This window comes from Anabrus simplex, chromosome 2 (genome assembly GCF_040414725.1).
Source record: "Anabrus simplex isolate iqAnaSimp1 chromosome 2, ASM4041472v1, whole genome shotgun sequence".
NCBI lineage: Eukaryota > Metazoa > Arthropoda > Insecta > Orthoptera > Tettigoniidae > Anabrus > Anabrus simplex.
This window is the reverse complement of record NC_090266.1, coordinates 402,012,049-402,037,654: the sequence shown is the minus strand read 5'-3', so window position 1 is coordinate 402,037,654 and position 25,606 is coordinate 402,012,049.

Sequence of the window (25,606 nt, the reverse complement as noted above, 5' to 3'; positions counted from 1 at the left end):
ATGCTTTTCAGTGAGTGGTCTAAAGTACGAACAACGAAGGTAAAAAATTACAACCTTTTCTAATCCCTGCAAATACCTTGAACCAAGAAATCATTTTTCTCATGGTGTTCCATCACATGCCATCCATAGATCTACGACACATAAATATCTGGGCATATTCCTCCTAAAGATTTTTCCGTTACTTGAAGAACACTCAAGATCTGGTCTTTACAGATACTGTGTGGTTTGGAACCTCACTGGAGTTTATCCAACTATTCTCCACCATCTGTTCCAAAATGCCTGTGAACTCATTGCGTGGTATATTGATCAATGGAATACCAGCGTAGTTGTTGTAAATCTTCATGTTCCCTTGTGTATGGATGCAATAGCTATTTTCTTCCAATCAGATGATAAGTGATTCACATTCCATTCTATTTCCATTAACCAAAGAAGTCATTTAACTCCTTCCTTCCAACTGGGTCTAACGCTTCCTCTTCTTGTTTGTTTATGAAAATATTGTATATTTTGTCATCCATTTCACTGTATTCTTTTGATTTAATCGTTATAGATGGTGAAGATATGGATGAAGTTCTTAAATTGTGTTCCATGATTTCCGGCATGTAGAACATGGTTAACCCACGCTGATGCTGTGAACTGAAGACGATGCCCACTTAGTTTCCTCCACTGATTACATGAAACTGACAAAACGTTTTCCTTATGAATAATAATTAACTTACGTCGCAATACACTGATATGTTGCACTATTTTACTGTTACTAATATTGTACGCAACACTTGACTATCGTAGGCTTGTAGACTGAGTGTTTAAAAGAACATGAAGACAATTTAGCTTCAGGCGAGCCGAGATGAATTCTCAAAAAGTCTAACATTGTTGCAGCTGTTCGAGTCTTAGTCATAGAAACAACGTTGTTACCATCTTCTCACTAGGGGCATGATAAAACTATTATTTCCCTGTAGAAAGCTGTCGTTCGCAAAACTGTAGTAGGAATGCATAAGATAGCTATAATGAGCAAAAGATTTAAAATGCGTAGGAGAATTTACATTCATAAAATAACTATAATTAGAAACAAATTATAGTCTTTCTTCAACACTTATATTAACTCGTATCCCGGTAGGTGTAAACTTTGGCCTCTATCCTATTGGTCGTTACGTACTGTCTGAACTGCCATCGGCTCACGTTTCTCGTTGTGGGGTGTTCTAGAAAGTATCCATTCTGGAATACTGTTCTCTGTGTTCTTCTTTTCACGTGACTCATAGCCTTGCTCGGAATAAGCATTGGAAAAGAAAGAAATAAAACTCCTGTTTCAGGCTAGCGGCTGTCACCCCTCTCGCTGCGTTAATTGTTAAATTCAGTCTTACAGCTGTTCGCCCCAACTTCTTTGAATGGCCACAAGAATTAATTCTCTCTAAAGTGACATTTTTCGTTTCCTGGCAAATAAGAACCAGTATAGACGGGTACACTATACATTAACACTCACAGCCACACCGAGATCACAACTTACTCTCATAGTAGTGATGGGTAGTTCGCGAACGAACTAGTTCTCGGGAACTACTTCACTCCCACGAACTGTGAAGTGTTTACTCGTCTCTCGAAAACTACTTCGCGAACTGTAGGACTTCACGTGTGTGAAGGGAATGGGAAGAAACTTGTTCGCGGACGAACTACTTCAGTGGTCCCAGAGTGGTCTGGCGGAAAAATGACATATTTTGCAGTAGTTCGCGAAGTAGTTCGTAAGGTAATTCTTTCTTGGGAGCGAGTGTTGGAGTCTGATGTTTAGCACCACCGGCGAGAGAAAGTTGACCAACGCTCAGATGTTATACATTTAAGTTTCAGTCAGGGGATGAAATCACCACCAAGAAAAGGGTTCTCTTTCGATAACAGATCAGCAATTAAAACATCTTATTTTCAAGTCGACAATATTTAAGAGAATGTCCATTATCTTGGAAAAGAAATACATTCCTACTACACTTACATTCCTCTGGGGTTGAGGGCGGGGAGAGAGAGTGTGAACTGACATTACCGGTAATATGAACGTTCATCTCTGTAGCATCTACGAGTGTTATATAGAGAGGTGCGCCTGCGTGCTACCTGTTGTCCACTTTGTGCATTTCCTCTTTCTTGAAAGCTTGCGAAGCGATGAAGCCTTGTGTGAAGGGAATGAGAAGGAACTGGTTCGCAGACGAACTAATTCAGCGATTGCAGAGTACTCTGGCGGGAAAGTTATTATACACATTTTGAAGTAGTTCGTGTAGAAGTTCTTTCTTGGGAGCGAGAGTGAATGAACTAGTTCCCAGCGGTGAAGTGCTTCTTCCCATTACTATCTCATAGTACTGGACACACAATTACAAAGTTCGGACCCTCATTTTTAGTTCCCTCTGTTCACCCACACTAATTCACACAGACTTCAGTCACTAGAACAACAGTCTCACTCAGTTACTTAGTCGCGGCTGTCGCAGTCCATAGCCCAGTTACGACAGTCTCGCAGTTCAGGATTATATTCGCTGTCTACACAATCCGGTAGAACTCTGTCCACAGCCACATGGCGCTAACCGGTGTTCTCTTCAACGCTACGCCAGAACCTGCGAAGGCCTTCCACAGCAGCCGGCCCAAGAAAAACACAACGATAGGCTTTCAGAACGATTGTTCAGGTCTAACAGGCGAACACTTCCACTGACTGGTACATTCAGCTCAGGATGTAAATCACACTCGAGCACTTACTGACAGAGCTCACACTGAGCTCACTCATACTGAATCCGTGACACTAGCACTCTTCGCTCACTGACCGAACTCAAACTGAACTGAACCGTATCGCACTTGTCCACCGCTTTATATACAGGGACCGACTCTTGGAGATACATCGTTTATTCGAACTCCGTGGAAACCTACAGATATGGAGGGCTATCGGTCCGTGGGTCTCGGTGCTTTCCGCACCCGGCGACGTAACAGCCAATGAGGGCTAATGTAGCAAGGACTGGCCATTGCGCGCTGGCACTTCCTCCGTCAGGTTGAATGTGCAGCGGTTAGCGAGGCTCCGGCACCGTGACGTCACACGAGGTGGGGCCATAATGGATCGCTTCCCTCGAGCCTTACTTTCCAAAATAGTGAACACACCACAGTACCGAAGAAGTTTCCCACTCCTTCCCACAGCTCATCCGTGCTATACAAACAACCAGATTTCTCCCCCCCCCCCCCCCCCGCAATCCAACAGGGGACATGCTATAATTCTGTTATTTCTGAAACGGAATATATTAACCTCACAAATAAGCTCCTATAAGCCTATGAGTCTTTTACCTATCTTGTCCATAATACTAGAGAGTACCCTAGCCCGGTGTGTATACTACTACCGTAACTCCATCTACCTTATACCACAACCACAAGCAGATTTTTGACCATTACATTCCCGCATGACCACGTGTTTTATATTTCAGCAACAATAGCAATGTACATAGAACCAAGAAATCCAGCAGCCTAGATCAGCCTCAATATTAAAACACCGATCTCGATAGCTGCAGTCGCTTAAGTGCGGCCAGTATCCAGTGTTTGGGAGATAGTGGGTTCGAACTCCACTATCGGCAGCCCTGAAGATGCTTTCCCACGGTTTCCCATTTTCACACCAGGAAAATGCTGGGGCTGTACCTTAATTAAGGTCACGGCCGTTTCCTTCCCACTCCCAGCCCTTTCCTGTCCCGTCGTCGCCGTAAGACCTATCTGTGTCGGTGCGACGTAAGAGCAAATAGCAAAAAGAGTGAAATGTGTGTTTAAGAACAATCATATATATGTGTGTGTTTTTTCTCAAATGTAAAAACTACAAAATATGTGATATAATACACCAACCCCAATAAAATGCCAATGTTAAACAAAATCCCATATATCGTTTCCTTAAGGGCTCATCGTAGACCTGAAGGCCTACTCCCATGAGGAAGAATTAAGTAACATTCCAGGAATGACTGCACGGAGAAAACATACGACAAGACTTAGTCCCAAATAATAGAGTCTATGTTTACTATGGGTTTTCCTGCATCGCCGAACATACATTAATTTCAGTGTGACGCTACTATATTATACTATTGACTGTGACATTTTGTTAAATCTCTGTCAGCATAATCTCCTTAATAGACAAGAGTGTTCATGAAAGTGTTCTAACTTTCTCATGAATGTTAATGCAAGTGATTACCATGATAAAACATAATCGTGTGCTACGACATGAGTTTTTCACTCCGAATTCAAACTGGTTTTTTTTTCTAATTCAAATTTTGCATTATTTCTTCTGAACAGTGTGTAAATTATTTGTGTGTGACTGACAGAAGTGTTTTTGATATACTCTCTAACAGTCACCTATCAATTTTTTTGTGTGTCAAGTGCGCCCAACAACGAACTCTGTTTTTTATTTCAACCTTATTTCTTCATCAAAGTGTTTAGCATTATTTCATGACTGACAGCAGTGTCTTTGATAAACTCCAGAGCAGTCATGGATTTCTTTCAATGTCAAGTGCTCCTTTATTTAGTGGAAAATCACCACGAACTGTGCCAAATGTGTGAACAATTTTCATTTTCATTATTTCTATTCAAGAACTGTGCTTTTTATCTTCCAATCTCGATGCTACCCTCATCTTCATCTTTAGTAAACTTATAAATTCTATCTACAAGATTACGAGTGAATTCGACAGCATATCCCAACCATATTAAATGAAACAGTGCTGTTAAACCAAAGTGTCCGGGAACTGTGTAAATTTGGACACTTGTGTAAGTTATGTGACGAGTGATTATCCCGCAACATCGTCGGAGATCGTCGGAGAATTTCGGAGATCGTCCAGAACGTCGAAAGTTCGAGACTCAAACCCATATCCAACCAACCTGGATGTTCCGGCCTTATCTCAACGTAATATTGGCAACTTCAAGAACGTGTTCCAGACCGGTTCAGTCCGGTGAACTGGGAGCACGTGTCATCAAAAGGCGATGTTAAAGAGAGCGACTATCAACAGTAAGGTGATGTGCACTTTGAAATGCATTTCCGAATAAAAAATATTATTCAATCTAATTAAAATGTTCTTGTAGATAGGACCCCGCCTCCTGTACCAAGCCCTAGCTATAAAATCACCCAGTATTATCCTGTGATATACTTCGTGCTAACTTTAAATTTAATTCATAAAGTCGGGCTATTTTACTGGTACAATACATATATGTATACACACATAGGGAATTTTACCCATGTTGCAATTATTATGTTTGAAATATTCTAATATACCTTGAATTTGGTTGTAATAACTTGTTTCATGTATTAGTAAATGCTAGGAATTAAAAAAACATCTTTCTTAAAGCAGGCCATAATTCGTTTTCTGATTTATGGACAAAACACACATTCGTATATTTTATTCACAGCACATAATTACCTGCAAACAGTAGGAAGCCTTTTATTAGAAACATTCAGAGAACACATACTTTGCAGTTTCAAGGAAAGGTAGTTATGATGTTCAGAGAAAAGTAAACTCTTCACACTCTTTCATTTGAAGTTCCTTTATTTCTTGCTAGTCACTGTTGGTTTATCCAATTTTTCAATGGAACTCCACTATTCCTCTGTCTCAAGGATTAAGGATATGTCATAAGAACAGATTGCTGATGCTATGATCAATTACGCTCAAGTTCTTCCTACTTTCTACCACACAGTATTGCTTCTATTGCTGTCGAGGCAGGAAGAAAATCATACCCTTTTCACGGCCTGGGTTGTGGAACCTCTATGCCTGACAATGTTTATCATGTATTCTTCCAATTGCAGTTGTACCTTCCGCTTTCTCTGGTTCTTCCAGGTCTTGCCTCCTATATATATATATATATATATATGTATATATATATATATGTATATATAATGATTTTACCTTACAAATGAAGACTGTTTCCTTGAAAGGATGTGACAAAATATTCTATCTGGAATTGTCCTCATATCTTAGTGATCCGTGCACAGTCTCTTCCTGTCCTACAAGAAGTAATTAGAAGATATTTCACTTACCTGCAGCACACTTCATTAACACTGGAGGACTTCCAGGGGCATATAAGACAGTTCGAAATGTCACAGAGTTGTAAACACTGGTCTCAGTTCTTCTGATGTTAAAGTTTGCTAATGATCACACTGCTCAGTCGGCAATATACCCGGCAATCTTTACAGGCTCTATTGTTGATCGAATTCCTTCTCCCTCTTGACTTACTTGGCATAATTCCTGTTGTTCCTTGTGGAACATAGGGCATCTGATCCTGTTGCCAGCCAACCTCTTCACCTCTCTCCAAGTCTTGCCTTCTTTCATTGCCTCCATGTGGGCAGATCTTCGCAACGTTTGTTTGGGCCTTCCTCTCCTCCTTTTAGCCTGCGGGTTCCAATACAGTGCCTCTCTCTCAATGGATTCATTCCCTTTCTTCAACGTATGCCCTATCCATTCCTTTTTCCGCCGCTTTATCTGTATGGTCATCTCGGTTTCACCCGTCCTTCTCCATAGTTTATGCTTCCGGCCAGTAGATGTTTATAATGTTCCTTAAACAGTGGTTGACAAAGGTCTGCAACTTGGAGGTAATCACTTTAGTCACTTTCCAGGTCTCGGGATCAAACTTGACATTTCTGCGGAAGATGCGAAGTTTGATCCCGATAGATATTTTGTTGTCCTTCCATACCTGGTAGAGCCGAACAAAGGCACCATTTGCTTTTTGTATACATCGAGAGACATCCTGTACTGCTCCTCCATCTTTGGTAACTACACTGCCCAAATGGGTGAAACTATCCACATCCTCTATAGGTTCGTCACTGAAGATAAATGGGTCTATTTTTTGGGTGATCGTCCTTAGGGCATTTGTCTTCTTTGAGTTGATCGTTAGTCTCACCTTTTTTCCCCCTTATTTACCAAGTCTTCAATCGTTGACTGCAATTCACCATGTGCCTAAGACAGGTGACACACATCGTCAGTGAAGTCTAGGTATCTAATCTATTAGCCAATTCCCACTGTATACCACGTTTCAGATTTCGCGTTACATTCCGCATTACCGCATCATTCACCATCAGGTACATGGCTGGCGAGAGGACACAACCTTACGTACTCCTGAACATACAGCTATAGGCTCAGGTACACGGCCCTCATGAATGACTCTGCATGTATAATCACGGTATGTTTCTTGAATGAGGTTGGTAATTTGTGATGACACTCCATACCGCTTCACTTCTTTCCACATAGCTTCTCTGTCGATCGAATCGAAAGCTTTTTCGAAGTCGATGAACACTGCATAGAGGCGAGATGAGCACACAGCACACTGCTCCAGAATTATCCTCGAAGTCTTTATTTGGACTACAGACGAGCGATTCGATCGAAAGCCTGCCTGTTCCCGTCGGAGTCTCAAGTTTATATACTCCTTAATTCTCTCAGGAGAACCCTGGTGATGACCTTGCTGGCGCTTGAAAGAAGCGTAATGTCCTTCCCGATTTTACAGTTTGACGTATTGCCCTTCTTTGGAAACTTCACCAGCAACCCACATCTCCAATCTGTCGGCATTTCTCCATTAACCTTCATGACTTCTGCTGAAATATTGTCAACTCCTGCTGCCTTACCTATATGCAACTCTCTCAATGCCCTCTTGTTTTCCTCCACTGTTAGAATGCAGACTTTAATCCTTGGGTAAGGATGGGTTTCTTCCTCTTCTTCGCCTTCTCCCGCATCTACTTGCTCCTCCAAGGAGTGGTTTAGCACCGCACAGAAATGTTCCGGCCATCGCTTCACTTGATCCTCAGAGTTTGTTAGGAGGACACCATCTTTGTTTCTGATTGGACGGTTTTTCTGCACCTGCTTCCTTGCCAGAACTCTGATAATGGTATAGAGTTCTCTAAGATTTATCTTTCTTGCTGCCTCCTCTGCTTGTTGAGATAGGTCATCTATCCATTTACCTTGATCTCTCCTCACACTTCTCTTTAATTCCTTATACCTCGCAGCATATTTGGATTGCAATTCTGTATTCCTTGCTCGTGTCTCACTTGCGTTCATTACTTCCTTTATCTCTTTCCTTTGTCTGATGATTTCCCATGTCTGGTCAGTCATCCAGTCTTTTTCCTCTTATCCTTAAAACCTAGGATGTTTTCTCTTACTTCAGTAAATACAGATCTAGTCTTCACCCAATTTTCCTCAATAGTTTCATCCTCCACAGCAGTGAGTGCTTGAAATTAATTATTTAGTTCTATCCTGAAGTCTTCTTTCACATTTCTGTCATCCCTTAGCTTACCAACAACATATCGCTTCCTTGCCTGCCCTATCCTTCTCTTTTAAGCGTGGACCTTCATTCTAAAGGTATCCACAACAAGATGGTGATCACTACCAATGTCCGCACCTCTCTTGTTCCTCATATCCAACAATAAACTCCTCCACCTTCGACCAACAGCCACATGATCTATCTGTTTTCTGTTCTATGATTCGGTCTTTATATGGAAATGTAGTACCACCAATAACCAAATCGTACCTTGCACCAAAGTCCACAAACAACTGCCCATTCTCATTTCGTTCTGGTAAACCATGCCTTCCCATAATATGTTCAAGTCCCTCGTTGTCCTGTCCCAATTTTGCATTCAAGTATCCTCCAACTAGGATGATATCCTCCCTTTTCTGTTTCTTAACCGTACTATTAAGATGTCCATAGAACGCCTGTTTGTCTTCCTCCTCCACCGACTCCGTAGGTGCATACTATCAACACAACGTTCCTAATATTGGTCTTAAAACGTGACACTATTATCCTCTCCGTCACTGGGTAGCACTCCATAAGGCTCCTCTTGGCCTCCTTATCCATTAATATACCCACACCTCCATAACTCGCTCCGTCGCCCTCGGGTCTTCCAGAGTATACGAATGTAGCTCCAGCATGGGTTGCCAATTCCCCAAACTCACTCCATTTGACCTAACTCAAACGTAGGATGATCAGGCCATAACTCCTCATACATGCCACTGCCTGTCGTAGCCTTCCACGTTCCCGCAGAGTCCTCACAATCCGTAGCCCAATTATCGTTAGCCTTTTCAAGCCAAAGGTCGTCATCTTTGGACCAGTCCAGTTTCTTATTGTTGATGTTTCTGTAATAAGGTAATGTAAGTCTGAGCGAGTTACTGGCTCACAGCACCCGAGCTTGGTGGTGGGGCTGTCATCCACGCATCCAAGCCTGCTGTTTTCTGTTGGGGTAGTCTCCCTTAGAATTTGAAGAACCCTCCTCACCAGAAGGCATTGGTTTTCCTCTTTATTTTAACCCAAGAGGAAGGGTTGCCTCCTCCTCCAACTTTGGCGTACCAAAGGTCTCCTTCTCCGCCTCAGTTGCCGTTAACCGTTAGCCGTTGCTTTTCAGGGTTTCTGTAAGGCCTTCACAGCTACCGTAGCTGTTGTAGAAAACAAGATCCCCGCTGCACTTCACCCATACAGGCTGTCCCCTACATCGTACCCTTCTCCCTCTGCGATTGTCTTTTTCTATTTCTAATCCAATCATAGGAGTAATCCTGATGATCTGATGCTATGTTAAGCAGAGTAAACGTAACAGCCTTTTTGACTGAGATTGTCCAACCCATTTGTCAAAGTTTACAGATTGATTGATGACATCCATTAACAAATGCTACGTGTGGAGTCCCAAATTGTCACTAAATTAATATGTAAATTTCACACTTGCATGCGTCATAAGGAGCAGTCTCCCAATCAAACACCTAGTCTTACAACACATCCGGTAATGGTTAACAGTTGTGTAACTTGTTCTGAAATACATCGTAATAAATGTCACTTCATTGCGGTTGAAATGCCTTTCTAAAGCTACTCCTATAAGATTGTTCAATCGAAATAATATTACGCCTTTCGAATGAACATCAAGATAAAAATCACTAGTCATTCACCCTAAATTTACTTTCGGAAACTGATTAACTACAGCATTGAAATTATGCAGTGCCGCTACTTTTTAACTTTTAGAAATGTCTCACTTCGAATATTCGTACATGATTTAGAAAAAATAATATTTTGAAGGCTTTCGTATGAAGCGTAGCATTGTATCGAAAGGAAACATTGACAAAAATCAGATCAGAAAGAAAGGGAATGGAATCTTTTGAAAAGTGGTGTTATATGGGAACGCTGGAGTTGGGATGGTAGATAGAATTAAGAATGAAGCAATATTTAATAGAATTATTGAAAAGTGAAGATGTGGCAAAATTTCACCAGAGGAGTAGATAGAAGTGTAGGACACATCATAGGATACTGATAACTTGTTAAGTTAGCTTTGAGGGAAGTGTAGGCTGAGGAACGGTAGGGGTAGACCAAGACATGAGTATGACAAACAGATTAGACTAGATGTAGGATATAACAGTTAGGTAGGACTGAAAAGTTTAGCACAGGATAGGGAGCCATGAAAATCTATAAGAAAAATCTGGATTGATGATCCTAAAATTCCCAGGAAATATGTTCACCTACATCTGCTAATGGTACGTAAAATTGATGGAGTTATGAGTATTCACGCAATGATTCTTTCTTGTGACGCACATTTTCCAGGAACGTTTAGCTTTAGCTGCCTTCCGGACAGTGAAACTCGCTTGTTATTTCTCGAGGAGATTTCATTTATTCACTTACCGGGCCTAGTCAGAACTCTATTTCACGATAAAATTCACATTACTTTTCCTCCAAAACCTAGTCCCAGCGGAATTCTAGCTCTCGTGGCGTAAGGCAGCAAGACAAATCATTCTCTTCATAACAAATTTAAACCCACATGCTCTTCACATTCAATGTCCTGCCTTCCCAGTTCCATCTTCATTCTCCTTCGATCACAATAAAGGCGATATATTGTACATGTCTCCACTTAAAGCTAAGCATTCTATTTCACAGTCCTGTAATAATCACTGTACATTCTATTGTTACCCAGGAAATGAAGCTGGAATTATGATGCAACGAACTGAAAGGAAGCTGAAGTCGTCTTTAGCATAACATACCAGACAGAAGCTGACAAATGCAATGTGGTAATCTTTTCAATAGAGGTCTTAACCTTAAAGTTTTAATTTCGAAAACTAGAGGAAAATATGAACATACCACGTAGCCTGTAACTATAAGTATTAAAACGTGAACTTCTTAGTAATAACATTGTTTGGGTGGTTAAATCTATTTCTGAAAGAATTTTAAAAGGCCGTACATGCCATTATCCTCATGCAATGCTTGTAAATAACAATGCAGGTTTTGAACCGATTTTACCATTTGCCTTGAATGAATGCATGATTAATCATTTTTGATGAACCACGGAACATATATGTACTTCATACAACACGTACGTGCAGGCAGTTGTAAGCCTTCATTGGAGGAATATTAGCCTTAGATTTACATATTACAGCCATAACGTAAACTAATTTCTGGATTAAGTTATAAGTAATAAAGGCAGATAGAACACAGGAACTGCTTTAAGTCATAATTTTTATTGTACGTTTATGTACCATTGCGTTATTAACTGCTCTAGTCCTAATAATTTCGCAATGCAACATCCGTAACCCGTAAGTGGATGTGTAACTCCCAAATTTTTCTTTGCAGGTCCTTCAGGTTGGTTCCCTACTTACGATGGAAGCCTTGACAACTCTGGACGATAATCGTAACTAAGCTATTAGGGTGAAAAATCAAGACAAATTTAACTGATCTGAAGTGCTAGTTTCGATAATTATCCACAGCCCCCTGAACAAGGCATCTTGAATTAGGGAACGCAACTGTAACGTTTACAGCCATATGGTCCCAAACACACAATAGCTGTGGATCATGATGTCATTATGTGATACGTAGCTCGTCTAACAAAGATCCTGCGTGGTGTACATCAGTGACTGTTGGTTCATGAGACTCATTCTGGACATTCCTGTGCTTACGAATACCGTATGTCAATACGTACACACCGTTGTACGTCCAGCAAAGTGACTTGTAACACTTGTGCTGTGGTACAGATATTGATTAATGATTTGATGCAGAATTGCGAATCGGACAACACGCCTCCAACATACATTTACTGGAGAATTTCAGGGGAGTTGCATGACTTACTGTGGAAACTTATCCGTGGTGGTGCTGTCGCGTGGGAAGGACGGGCACTGTGATGGGAAAGAGACGGAACGCCGGAAAAACTATAAGCCGAAGACTCCAGCACCAAACATGGCAAGCATTTCCAATTCCCAAGAACCGTCACCTCCGAAGGAAATAGAAAACTATCCACGAATAGCTTCCTGAAAAAAATGCAAATGATTTTCTAACAGTGTCAAGATTTCTGCGAATGTCGTTGCATTCATCGTCCGAAAATTTAAGACATAATCGGGAAAAGAGAGGCAGATAATAGAGACGCTCTAAAGAGGCGTGACACTAGAAATACGAAATACCCAAATTCTCGAGAAATTTTACACCAAAATTCGGAAAGTTCATAACGCAGTTCGCTAAAGGTATTTCAGGGAGTGGGCGAAAGAAGCAGCTACCTTGCTAGACATACATAATTTAAATGCCGCTTTAAAACCACATCAGGTAAGATCACAAGGTTCAGTATTACAAGGATGTTACTCTTCACTCCTCTGTGAGGACCGTTACATTGGAGTTTTACGTGAAGATTCGGCCTTCATTTCTGCTAATACAAACGATGCCGACATGGTGTGTATTGCGGACCAACGTCGGCTTAAGCAACAAATGACGTCAAATAGGACATTCTCCACGACCGAGGGAAAGATGTCTGAAATTGCTGTTCAAACTGTTGTATCTGCCACCCACTCTTAAACAATTCAGGTGCATGTTTCCGTGTCAGGAAGCCTCGCAGTGAAATCAACCTCTACATATAGAATATGACTGCAGCATGAGTGGTAAGATTCCAGCAGATATCGTACTGTCCTGGATGCTGAAAGCACTGCAAACGGAACTAAACCGAGCATCGTTTTTGTAACTTGATTCATTTTCTGGTTTATCAGTAAATATTGCTCCTCTCAGTTTTGAAATAATCGCATTATGTACAAGCTAATTAGAATGCATGTCAACTTTCCTATATTATGCTACGATTTCCGGCAGAGCTATTCATTCTAAACGTATCCGCGGCAAACGGAGAGAAAGGATCTACTAGGACAATTTAGTCAACTTTTAGGACCGCGAGAAGTCGTATAAGATGAGCGGAAGATAATTATTAATCAGGAGGATTCAGTGTGTGGCTCTGCTCATGGAAGCACTCAAGTACATGGGCTCCGGACAGAAACGAAGTTTGTATTTGTACAGAAGCAGTGTATACATGAAGTACCTACTGAGTGGATTGAGAAACTCAGTAGTTGCTGTTGCCTGTCCCAAGCCCGGGGAAAGGAGGAGGACTGCCTCAATTGCGTAAAATGACAGCCAGAGAACATCTTGAGGCAACCTCTATGGTTCGCAACCATAGTTGTTACTCGGAGCTTGCTCGATCCAAGGCTATATGCCTTTGACAGTCAAGAATGGACGGAAACCCTTTCGGTAAGTTTCCACCACTTGGTACCAGCCAGGAAAGACAGCATTCGGATACGGTGGGTAGTCGCTTGAAGGATGAGTCAGATGAGTGGGACCGTGTGGAAATGCCCAAGACAAACCAACGACTAAAGCAAAGACTAAAATTGAAACAGATAAACTATTCATCAACATATAGCATCAACTTTAGGGCACAGGTGGGAAAATTAAAAATACTAAATAATGAACAAGACGAACAAGGGATCTTTTAGCAGGACTACAAGAGATGAGGAATTCAGACAAGGAACTCATGGAATCCCAAGGATATAAAGTGTACAAGTACCTCCCTGGAGAAAGAGTGACGAGGAATTGTCTGCAATTTGGTACAGGATTTATGGCCAACTTGAAAATAATTGATTCGATAACTGATTTTTCAGGCACAATCCCCAAGACTCGCGACGCTAACAATAAGGACATCGAATAAAATCTACGCAATAATTAACACCCATGCTCCTACAAATGATGAAAGCAATTAGGAGAGAAACAAGAGAAGAGGTGGATGGATTCTGGGATCTCCTGGATCAAACAGTGACAAATATAAATAAAAATCATACCAAAATTTTAATAGGCGACTTCAATGCACAATTAGGTAAAGAAAATTGATACAGGGACATAATAGGAAAATGGTCAACTCAAAAACAGACCAATAAAAATTGTGTAAGTTTGATAGACTTTTGTAGAAACCATAACATGTTTTATCAAAATCTACGTAGTTTATGCGAAAACCTAATAAACGTAAGACATGGAAACTCCCAGATTGGAGAAAAGGAGAATGGCAATTAGATCATGTTTGTATGGAATAAAATTATCATAAGGAAATCTAAAATGTCGAAGTACTTAGATGAAGAGACATAGGGCCTGACTATTACATGGTGAAAATCAAAATTAAATTCACACCAGTAAAGAAACGAGATTCAAAATGTAAATTGAGAAACATTTACGATCCCCATAAACTAATAAACAATGAACAGTATAAAGAACTAACTCGAGACATTGATAAAACAGATAAATTAGAAGGGGTCATCCCGAAAATAAAAGACATAGCTGAGAAAATAGCCTTGCCAAGTACAAGGAAAAAGCATCAGTTGTGGAATGAGGTATGCGAAACCCATTTGAAAGTAGACATCAGGCATGGATAAATCATCAAAGTCAGAAAACAGAGACATCGTATGAAGAATTTACCAAGCAAAGAAAACTAGCCAAAAAAAATCACAAATATTAAAAGACAACATCAAAGAACATTTTTCAACAAATAGAAATAGATCACAAAAAGACCAATTCTAGGGATTAATATAAAATAGTTAGTAAAAAACATCAAAAATATGAACCGCCAAAACTTATGCTAAAACATAAGACCGGAGCGATGGCATATAATAATAAAGATAAAACGCAAAAGGCACATTCAATAAATTATTGAATTGTGAAGAAACAAAAGAACTACTTCATACAAACACAGATATGCCCATTAAAACTCCACCAGAAAGTATCCATCCATTCAGCTTTGATGAAGTTAATAACGTCATTAAAGAACTGAAACATTATAAAGCTCGTGGGGAAGACCAAACATTAGCCGAGTTGTGGAAAAATGCAGCGGAATCAATTAGAAAATCATTTCATCATTGTTTGATTAAAATTTGGAATGATGAAGAATTACCGGACCATTGGTCAACTGCAGTAATCCACCCTTTACACAAAAAAGGTGATAGGACAAATCCTGATAACTATAGAGGAATATAACTCCTGGATTTTACTTATAAAATATTCTCGAGAGTAATTTACAGTCGGTGCAAATGTCAACTGGAAAAAGAATTAGGGGAGTATCAGGGAGGATTTCGACCTTAGCGTAGTTGTCCAGATCAAATCATAACAGCAAAAATATTAATTGACATCAAAAAAGGAGACAGAAGCAAATGATTATCACTTTCGTAGACTTCTGGAAAGCTGATGATTGCATTCACCGACCTTCAGCACTAAAAATATTACAAAATTTTGGATTACATCCTAAATTATTTAAATGATAAGCTTAATGTTAAAACCCCATGGCACAACAGCCCTAGAAGGGCCTTGGCCTACCAAGCGACCGCTGCTCAGCCCAAAGGCCTGCAGATTACGAGGTGTCGTGTGGTCAGTACGACGAATCCTCTCGGCCGTTATTCTTGGCTCCCGAGACCGGGGCCGCTACCTCACCATAAAATATCTCCACAATTGCAATTGCGTAGGCTGAGTGGACCTCGAACAAGCTCTCAGAACCGGGTAAAAGATCCTGACCTGACCGGGAATCGAACCCGGGGCCTCCGGGTAAGAGTCAGGCACGCTACCCCTACATCACAGGGCCGGCGAGCTTAACGTTAAAAATACTAATCAAAGTTGAAGGTTAGAGGAGAATTATCCGAAACATTCACAATCAGAACAGGACCAAGGTAAGGTGATGTACTATCACCACTTTTGTTTAATTGTACTCCGGAATATTTGATGAGAGAATGGTATACAGAAAATAACAAAAACTATAAAAATTGGATACACTAAAGATGAAATTAGGTTATTTTTAGGATTTGCAGATTATCTGGCACTACTAGCTAATAACCTTAATAAAGCTCGGAATCAAATCATAAGTCTCCAAACTATTGCCGGAAAAATGGGATTAAGAATTTCATTTGAAGAAATAAAATAATTGAATAGATCCCCTTTTTAAGCAGTGTTCTGATGTGTGGGAAAGAAATAGAAATTGTAGAGCAATTTAAATACCTTCGAGAAACTATAACATACAATTTAAATGAAAACGTTATTGGAGAGAGTAAACGAATAAATTATCCAGAGCCCAAGAAGTAACCAGAAATTCATACAACAAGAAATGTTTGTCAATAAATACAAAAGTGAAACATTACAAAACTCTAGTCCAACCTGAAATAACTTATGGAAGTGAAACATTGTTTAAACTAAAGAAAAGAATAACATTGACAAAATTTTAAAAATTGCAAGAAGAATAGTACGAACAAGCATTATTAAGAAGTACCAAGAAGAAAGAGAAGGGCGAATCATCCCAAATGCAGAAGTATATCAGGAAATAGAATCCATGACGGATTTCATAAGAAAGAATATCCTTCTTTGGTCATCTTTTGAGAACACCTCAAAGAGGTAATACTCAGAATTTTGGAAAAGGTTTGGAAACAAAAACAACAATCTGTCTGGATAAAAGAAATGAAAGATGACATGAAATAATTAGACCTAACACTGGAAGATTTAAAAATAAATCAAACAAAGTAAATAAATTGAAGAATAGTAAAATTAGATTCCTGCCAAAATGTCATAAACGAGAAACAATTAAAAGGATATTTTCAGAAGAAGAACGACAACGATGATTAGAAATGAAGAAATACTGGAAGAAAAGAAATGAAAAAACTAGAAGACCGGACAGAAATTGACTGCAGTGGTCCAGTGTGGCCGTAAAAGCACAATAATAATAATAATAATTATAATAATAATAATAATAATAATAGAAGCAGTGTGTGTTGTGGAAATGTGCAGTTCTCTGAAACTTGTCCCAGGATTCAATTTGAGACCAGTTTTGAATCTATATAGCTGGGTGTATCAGAATAATATTATAAATGAGCCGTCGTTCCAATAAGGCTAGCAGCGATAGTGTCAGCAGTGATGCCAAACAAATCGAACAGGTGGGGAGAAAGGCCCTGGGCGAGGCCGTGCTCTCCGAACGCTCCGCGACAGTATTGCGAGTGGAGTGGAAGGCGGGTGACGGAACGCGAGAATAGTCTCCAGTTCAATGCCGAATTGGAGAACGAAATAAAAAACTCGAGTGCCGCGAAAAAGAGATAAAACCTCTGAAGTGAAGATGAAGTGAAGTACGACTCATTGGGAGAGTAGCTACGCAGATCGAGATTACGGCGGGTCGGTATTGTCGAAAGTGAGGGCGAGAACACTGACGACATTATAGTGAAACTGTGCATTATACTGGAAGCCAAGGTAATCAAAATTGATATTGATAGGAGTCACCGAATAGTACCGAAGGTGCCCGGAAATGCTCGGTTCATCTTTGTGAATTTAACGTCCTTCCGCTCTAGGCAAGATGTTTTTACACGGAAGCGCCAACTAAGAGGAACATCTACCACGGTACGGGAGGATTTGGCTGCTGGTCGTCTGGCAATATTGAGGGCAGCCATCACTGTTCATTGACTGAGGAACACTTGGACGGATCACGACGATATCATAATTAATTTTTCAGATGGTACAAGGCGACGTAGCAATCCTATGGGTGATATTCCTTTGTTATAATCTCCAAACATCACTACCATTAACACAACTAAATTCGCTTTTAATACTGCCTTCCCTTGCTTTCAGAGCAGAAATATACTAGAGTTATCCCTCACGTTTTCAATCTATCCTTCCCACTCTGTCTTGCCCTCTCTCTCGTTCATCGTCCATCCCGCAACACTCGTCCTATCACATCTTTCACTATCCTAAGTTATCTGTTTCCAAGTATAATATTGCTAATACGAACTCTCTAGTTAAAATTAGGTTCGTTTTTGTAATTTCCCTTGTATCATTTTCTGTAGTGTGTTCTGTCTTCTTCTTGTTTCGTTTCGGCCGACTAAGGACCACGTCATTTCAACTGTTTCTTCGAGCTTTTTAGTTGGTCCAGTATTCCTGCTCTTTCGTTCTTTCGTTCATTCATTTCAAGTTTTCAGCTTCGGCTGTTGCTGAGAACACTGATGTTCTTGGAGTTTTTCTTAAGTGTTTCACGCTCCTGGATATCTTCAAATGAGATCCTAAACTCCAGCAGATCATTCTCTACCACACTGAACCATCTTGGAGGAAAGTGAAAATGCGGCTGGTTAACCATGTTTAAATCATTCGGGTCATGTGTCGATAAAAAATTCTGCTTTTCCGCATCACGTCGGTTATTTTTTCCACATGCTAGTACAACGCCCGATTATTCCGTCTCCTGAACTCGCCATTGCCTTCGACTGTACCTACGATTTTCCTCAAAATATTTATTTCCTTAGCCTCCAATTTCTCCATCATTCCTTTTTCGTTCATGGCGGGAAATTCCGCTGCATATAGAGCCTCTGTCCGGATGACAGTGCAATAGTGTTTCATTATTGCATTCAGAGATATAGATTTTTAATATAGTCTAGACATTTTTAGTCAGATGGTAAGCCATTTCAATTTTATTCATGCGTGATGCAAAGGCTTTTCTTCCGGACATGTTAGGTTCTATCCATTCAACAAGATACTTAAATGTTTCAACCCGCTTGACTTTCCCTTGAGTCCCTTCTAGCTCACTTGGCGCCGGTTTGATATTTGTAATGAATTTCTCTAAGGACATCTGGGCACCCACCTTTGCAGCTTGTGTTTGATGCTGGTTGATCTGCTTCGTGCTCACATCCTAGCAATCTGCGAAAACTCCAAGATCGTCTGCAAATGCTAGACAGTCAATTGAAATGCTCTTGTTCTTGTGGCCTAGCCTGACTCCGCATTCGGCTCCTTCATAACTCACTTCTCTGCGCCGTTCACGGATCACTTTCTCATTAACGCAGTTCAACAACAGAGGTGAGAGACCATCTTCTTGTTTAACTCCTGTCCGTATTTCAAAGGCGACTGAAGTCTCTCCTCTGAACTTCTATTTTGAGATGGTGTTGGTGAGAGTCTGTTCGATGATCGCCACTGTTTTACCGTCCAAGCCAAATTCCTTTAAAATCTGAATTAAGGCTATTCTGTCAATTGAATCATAGTCCTTCCTAAAGTCGATGAATGTTACTGCGAAAGACTTGCTCCTCAGTTTAAAATATGAAAGGGCAGATTTCATATTCATAATACACTCCACACGACCGTCCTTTCGTGAAATCTCCTTGGTAATAACAAATCTGTGGATCTAGCTGTTCTTCTGCCCTGATTTGAAGAACACTCCAGAGAATTTTGTAGGTTATGAGTAGGAGAGAAGTGCCACGATAATTCTTAATATCCAACTTGTCGCCTTTCTTATGAAGTAGGTGGATTAGGGCAGATTTCCAGTCACATGGAAGTCTTTCGAAATTCCAGATTTTATGCATGGTCTCCATTAATTTCTCCACTGTATTGTCACTAGCAAATTTTAACAATTCAGCAATTATCGAATCTTCACCCTGCGCTTTATTGTTCTCCAAGTATTGGATAATCGGTCTGATTTCATCTTTCGTGTGTGGGGCTGAATCTGGCTGGACTTGTGTTTTATCTTCAAATGTGAATCTGGATATTGGAGCCTTGCAGTTATGAAGGAATTAAAAGTACTTTTCAAGGAGCCGGCAATTTTCTTTGTCGTCATGGGCTAGTTTTCCATTGGAATCCCTGAACTGTAGGCCCGGTGGGTTGTATTACCTCAAATTGCTCTTGAATGTTTTATAAAAGTCCCGTGTATTGTTCTTCTTGAAATCCTGCTCAATCTGAGCCAGCTTATGTTTATCGAAACCACGTTTAACACTACGGATGGTTTTTGCTTCACACTTTCTTCCATTCAAGAAGTTTGTCCACTTGACTTGGTTCTTTAGCGAGTTCCATTTCTGCCAGGCGACCTGTCTTTGCCTTATCGCTGCATCGCATCCACTGTTCCACCAAGCATACTTCCTGGGCTTAGTAAGCTGAACCGTCTTTTTAGCTGTTTCGACCAAAGCCTCGTGCAGTTGTTCTCAGTTCTCTGCATCCACAGATTTTAGTTTCTGCGTGAACTCATGGTTAAATCCTAGTTTTTTTCTATTAAATCATTCAATCTTTTTGGCTCCAACTCTCCTTGTGCTTCTCGGAAGCGGTTTGATTTTTACCTTGGATAGATAGATCTGAGTCCAGTTTTGTATTTCTTAGAACTTTCACATTCTGAATTTCACTTTGAGCATTGCGTGAGATCGCGATATGATAAATCTGGAATGCATCAAGGTGGGGATTTGGGGATTTCCAGGTCTTCCGTTTCTTCGGCAGGTGTTTGAAAGGAGTAGACTTAATGGCGGTGTTGAATGCCTTACACAGCTCTATTAGCCTTTCTCCATTACGACTTGTTCTCTAATGAGCAGGATAGTTTCCAACGATTTTTCGGAACTTTATCTCTTTGCCTACCTGGGCACTGAAATTATCAAGTAAGATGATGGTATGTTTGTCTGTAATCTTGGATAAAATATCCTCAAGTTATTTCCAGAATATATCTGTCCTCTCCGGGACTCTCTTGTTCGCTTGGTTGATCAACGTTCACAGTAGTACACGTTTTGTTTGCGCTTCTAAATGACAGAGTCGAGACTCTGCTATTCACACAGGAGAAATTTGTGATTGAGTCCAGAATCTTTTTATTTCTACAAATCGTGTGCCAAGGTGCGGGTCAGTTTGTATGACGCGTTTTCAGGTTTACTCTTGAAGATTCCGAGCTCGATAGCTGCAGTCGCTTAAGTGCGGCCAGTATCCAGTATTCGGGAGATAGTAGGTTCGAACCCCACTGTCGGCAGCCCTGAAAATGGTTTTCCGTGTTTTCCCACTTTCACACCAGGCTGTACCTTCATTAAGGCCACGGCCGATTCCTTCCAACTCCTAGCCCTTCCCTGTCCCATCGTCGCCGTACGACCTATCTGTGTCGGTGCGACGTACAGGAACTAGCCAAAAAAACTCTTAAAGATCCTGTAACCTTGAGATTCAAAGGCCTAATCAACTCTAAATCTCGTTTTCTAAATGCTGCAATCAAACTTTTGGTATTTAGAATCTCCTTTAAAAATAAAGAAACATGTATTCTTTTGTTTTCGGAAAATCCCAACAGGAAGGGTGTAAAAGGGTGAATAATGGGTTGAATGCCTTTAACGAGGCTACTTATATTTCAGAACCTGAAGATATTACAGACCTGAAAATTGGTATTTGGGATCTACTTTAAAAGTAAAGAAACACGATTTTTTGTTTTTGGAAAATCCAAATATTGGGGGGTGAAAAGGGGGGTGAATTTTTTAAAATGAGTATGTCTACATCTTAAAACTTTAAAATTTACAGATGTAAAAATTGGTAGTTAGAATCTCCTCTAAAAATGAAGGAACACGTATTTTTGTTTCCTGTAAATCCCAATAGGAGGGGTGTAAAAGAGTAAAAAATGGGTTGAATGCCTTTAATGAGGATACATGTATCTCAGAAACGAAAAATATTACAGAACTGAAAATTTGTATATGGGATCTCCTTTAAAAATAAAGAAACACGTATTTTTTAGTTTTTGGAAAATCCAATTAATGGCGGTTAAACAGGAGTGACAAATTGGGGTGAATTTTTTGAAAGACTATATCTACAGAATATCTTGGAAACGTAAAATGTTACAGACGTAAAAAGTGGGTGTTTGGAATCTCCTGTAAACGTAAAGAAACATAGGTGATTTGTTTTTGGAAACTCCACTTAAGGGGAACTCCAAAGGGGTGAAATTTTAAAATGAGAATTTTTACAGTATATCTAAAAAACTTAACTTGTTACAGAAGTGAAAAATGGTATTTTTTATCTCTATTAAACATAAAGAAACGTGTATTTTTAGTTTTCGGAAATATCACTTGGGTGAAGGGGGGGGCGTAAAGGTGACTGAAAATGGTGTTGAATTCTTTTAATTAGGCTACTGATATATCAAAAATGAAGATGTTACAGACGTGAAATTTGATATTTTCAATCTTCTTTAAAAGTAAAGAAACACGTATTCTCTTAAAATCCAATGAAGCGGGGGGTGGGGGTGAAAGAATTGAAAAATTAATTGGCTTAATTGTATGAAAATACATACATTTAATAAAAACTAAGTTTGTTACAGACGTGAAAATTCGTATCTGGATCTCCTTTAAAAACAAAGAAAAACGCGTTTTGGGCGGGAAACCATCTTGGAGGGCGGGAGTGTAAAGGAGTTGAATTCCTTTCATGAGGATACATAAATCAAAAATTGAAGAAGTTAGAGTCGTGATAATTGGTATTTAAGAAGATCCTTTACTATTAAAGAAACAAGTATTTTTGCGGGAAAGTTCACTTAGTGGGGGGGGGGAGTAGTGTGAAATGAAGTGAAAAAAGTAAATTACTTTTATGGGGATACTTATATCTCAAAAGTGAAGGTAATAGACGTGATCATTGGTGTTTGGAATCTCCCTTAAACATGAAGAAACAAGCCTTCTTTTAATTTTTTTTTGGGGGGGGGGGCGGTAAATAAACTTAACGGCGGTGGGGTGTAGAAGGAGGTGAGACCAATTGATTTTACTGTTATTAATGTACTTATAAGGATCCTCCGTTGCTCAGGCGGCAGCGCGCCGCCCTCTCACAGCTGGGTTCCGTGGTTCAAATCCCGGTCACTCCATGTGACATTCGTGCTGGACAAAACGGAGGCGGGACAGGCTTTTCTCCTGTTACTCCGGTTTTCCCTGTCATCAGCCATTCCACCAACACATAATAATAATAATAATAATAATAATAATAATAATAATAATAATAATAATAATAATATTCCGGTCCGTCGTCAAATGTGCGGACCGCGCTGGTAACGGCTCCTGGACGGGTAATGACTAAGAATGCAGTCCGGCCGCGGGTTCAGTGCCGCCAAGGCACCCAATATGACACCACGCCGGATATCCTGAAGGATTTTATCCATATTAAGAAATATTATAGGAAAAGATGGCAGAGATTTACGGGCCCAACTGACCGGGAGGAATACCTGAGCCTAACCCGGGAAGTACGAAAACGATTGCTGGAAAGGAAGATTTAAAAATGGGAGGAAACTTGCGTAAAATAATAGAAAACCAGTTAGATCGGGAATTTTGGTGGATTCTCGCAGAAAACGAGTCAGATCGCGAATTTCGGCGGATTATATATCTAAAACAATAAGCATTCAATTATAAATTTCAGTATAATACCGTAGCGAAGCACGGGTATCTTGCTAGTCTCAAATATTTCAAAAGTTTCATACTCCCCATTGTCACGCTATTGAATCTCAAATCCATTTTATGCATTTGTATAGAAGACTCTATTCTCACAAGTCATTTAACTAATTCTATTTCACTCGCGTACCTACATAATTCACAAATCACACCTCGGCTCGAATATCTTCAATGATCATATAATAATTATGTGGGATTTATAAAATACCTGAATCACCCTGTGAAGCGAACACATAATCTGTATTCAAATTGTTATGAAGATCCTTACCAATTAGTAACATTAGGAAGAAATTAAAAATTTAGCTGAAGTGTCATTTTCCCTCAAATATGTGCTTCACGCGCACTAAATATGTATGGGATCTATGTACTAATTCATGCAAATAAGCCCCTGAAATATTAGTAATTATCCTTAAATCAGAGAAGATATCCGAATTAAATTAAAAAGATAATCTTTCCCAGTCTCACGCGTATTGTGTTCCCTACATTAAATATTATTAATTACAACATTTTTATTTACAAATAAAATTTGATACTAGCATGCAAATCTCGTGGTTTAATATATTAAAAAAATGTACTTATCAAAAACTGCATGTGGTTCGCTGCTATCTTGAGGGTACATCTGGGATTTTTAGACCTTCATGACGGCAGCTCCACTCTTAAATAGTCTTTGGTTCCTCTTCCTCCTTATATCGCGCATGTTCGAATTGTGATCTTCTGTTTTTGGAATCTCTAGACGTTCCCTGAAGAAATGAATGCTGGCACGTAGGCGCGATTCTCGTTGATTCCAATTCTTTGGTTCGACGATCACTCACGAACATACAGGCAAAAATGAAAAAATATTTAATGAACACTGTTTATGTGTTTTCACAGAACCTACTGGTGAATAGATCCACTTATAAATTCAAATGGACTATTCCAAATAGTGGTAAGTTTGTATAAATCACTATTCATTTCCCCTCCAATCACACAGTTTGACAAATTGTTACCGCGAGTTTCCATGGAGTATGCAAACGTTCTTCCTATCATGAGCACCGTTCTTTTAATTTTACTGAGCGTCACTCACTGTTTAAATGCTTTTAAATCAGCCACCATTAATTACTGAGTGTAATCGGCTGTCTCACTACTTCTAAACAACCTGATGCTTTTACCCGTTCTCTGATGATTGCATCATTAGCCGACACTGAAGACACTGATATTTAAAGGATTAAATGTTGAAATAACACCTCTATTAACCACTACTGTACTTTATCTCGTACCACACGGCTTATTTCGAGGTATATACTCCGCGCTGATATGTTTTTTCTCGACACAGCACTTCATACACTAGTATCCATAGTTCATTACCGACACGTAATTACTGCGGCTACACAAATTACAATGGGATACTGCATCTAGGTATGGGTTTTATTTATAGTATCTGGGCTGAGTGGTTGGAGAGGTGGTATACCACGCCCCCAATCCAGATTTGGCTCCGGTAAGCGGAAGCTTTCAGCGACGTGAAAGTGATCAAATTATAGCTCGTGACCACTGTTTATACTGATACAATTCTAAGTCCATCCGATCAGCGGGTCGTTCACAGTCTCAAAAGCGTCCTTTTATAAATTCACGCGTCATGGTTCATTTCGTAAGTACTCCCACTTTTTTCCTCACGTTGCCAGATCTTAGTATTCAGCTTCAGTCTGCGCACCACCATATGACATGCGTCATTACTGATCCACTATTAAAGTATTGCATTTATATGCATCAACAATTTGCATTAAATACATCGGTTCGAATGAGACCTGACTTATAAATTTCCATAGATTATCTCAGACAAATGAGCTTCATTACCCTCAATTAAATATGGTGAAATGCCACCAATGAATGCGGTATTGAATCAGTAAAGATTTTTATTTCTCGGAGGTTAAACAGCTTAGTTCACCCCACTCTGTGACAACATACATTTCCATGCGTAGCGTCATCTCTCCTTCTCTCTTGCACCGAGTGAGAGCGCGATTTCAAGGTTCCGCGGTAATACGCTCTCCTTTTCTCAATACAGCGCAGAAAACTGCTCCCTTCGGGCCTGCGTATCGCAACTCATATCCCGGTTCGGCACCTAAGTTGCTAATTACTACATTATATGTCGCATAATGTTGCGGAAAACGTCATATATGATTGACTAAACCTCCTAACATGCCTATGAAATGGTGATGAACGTTTACAGTACT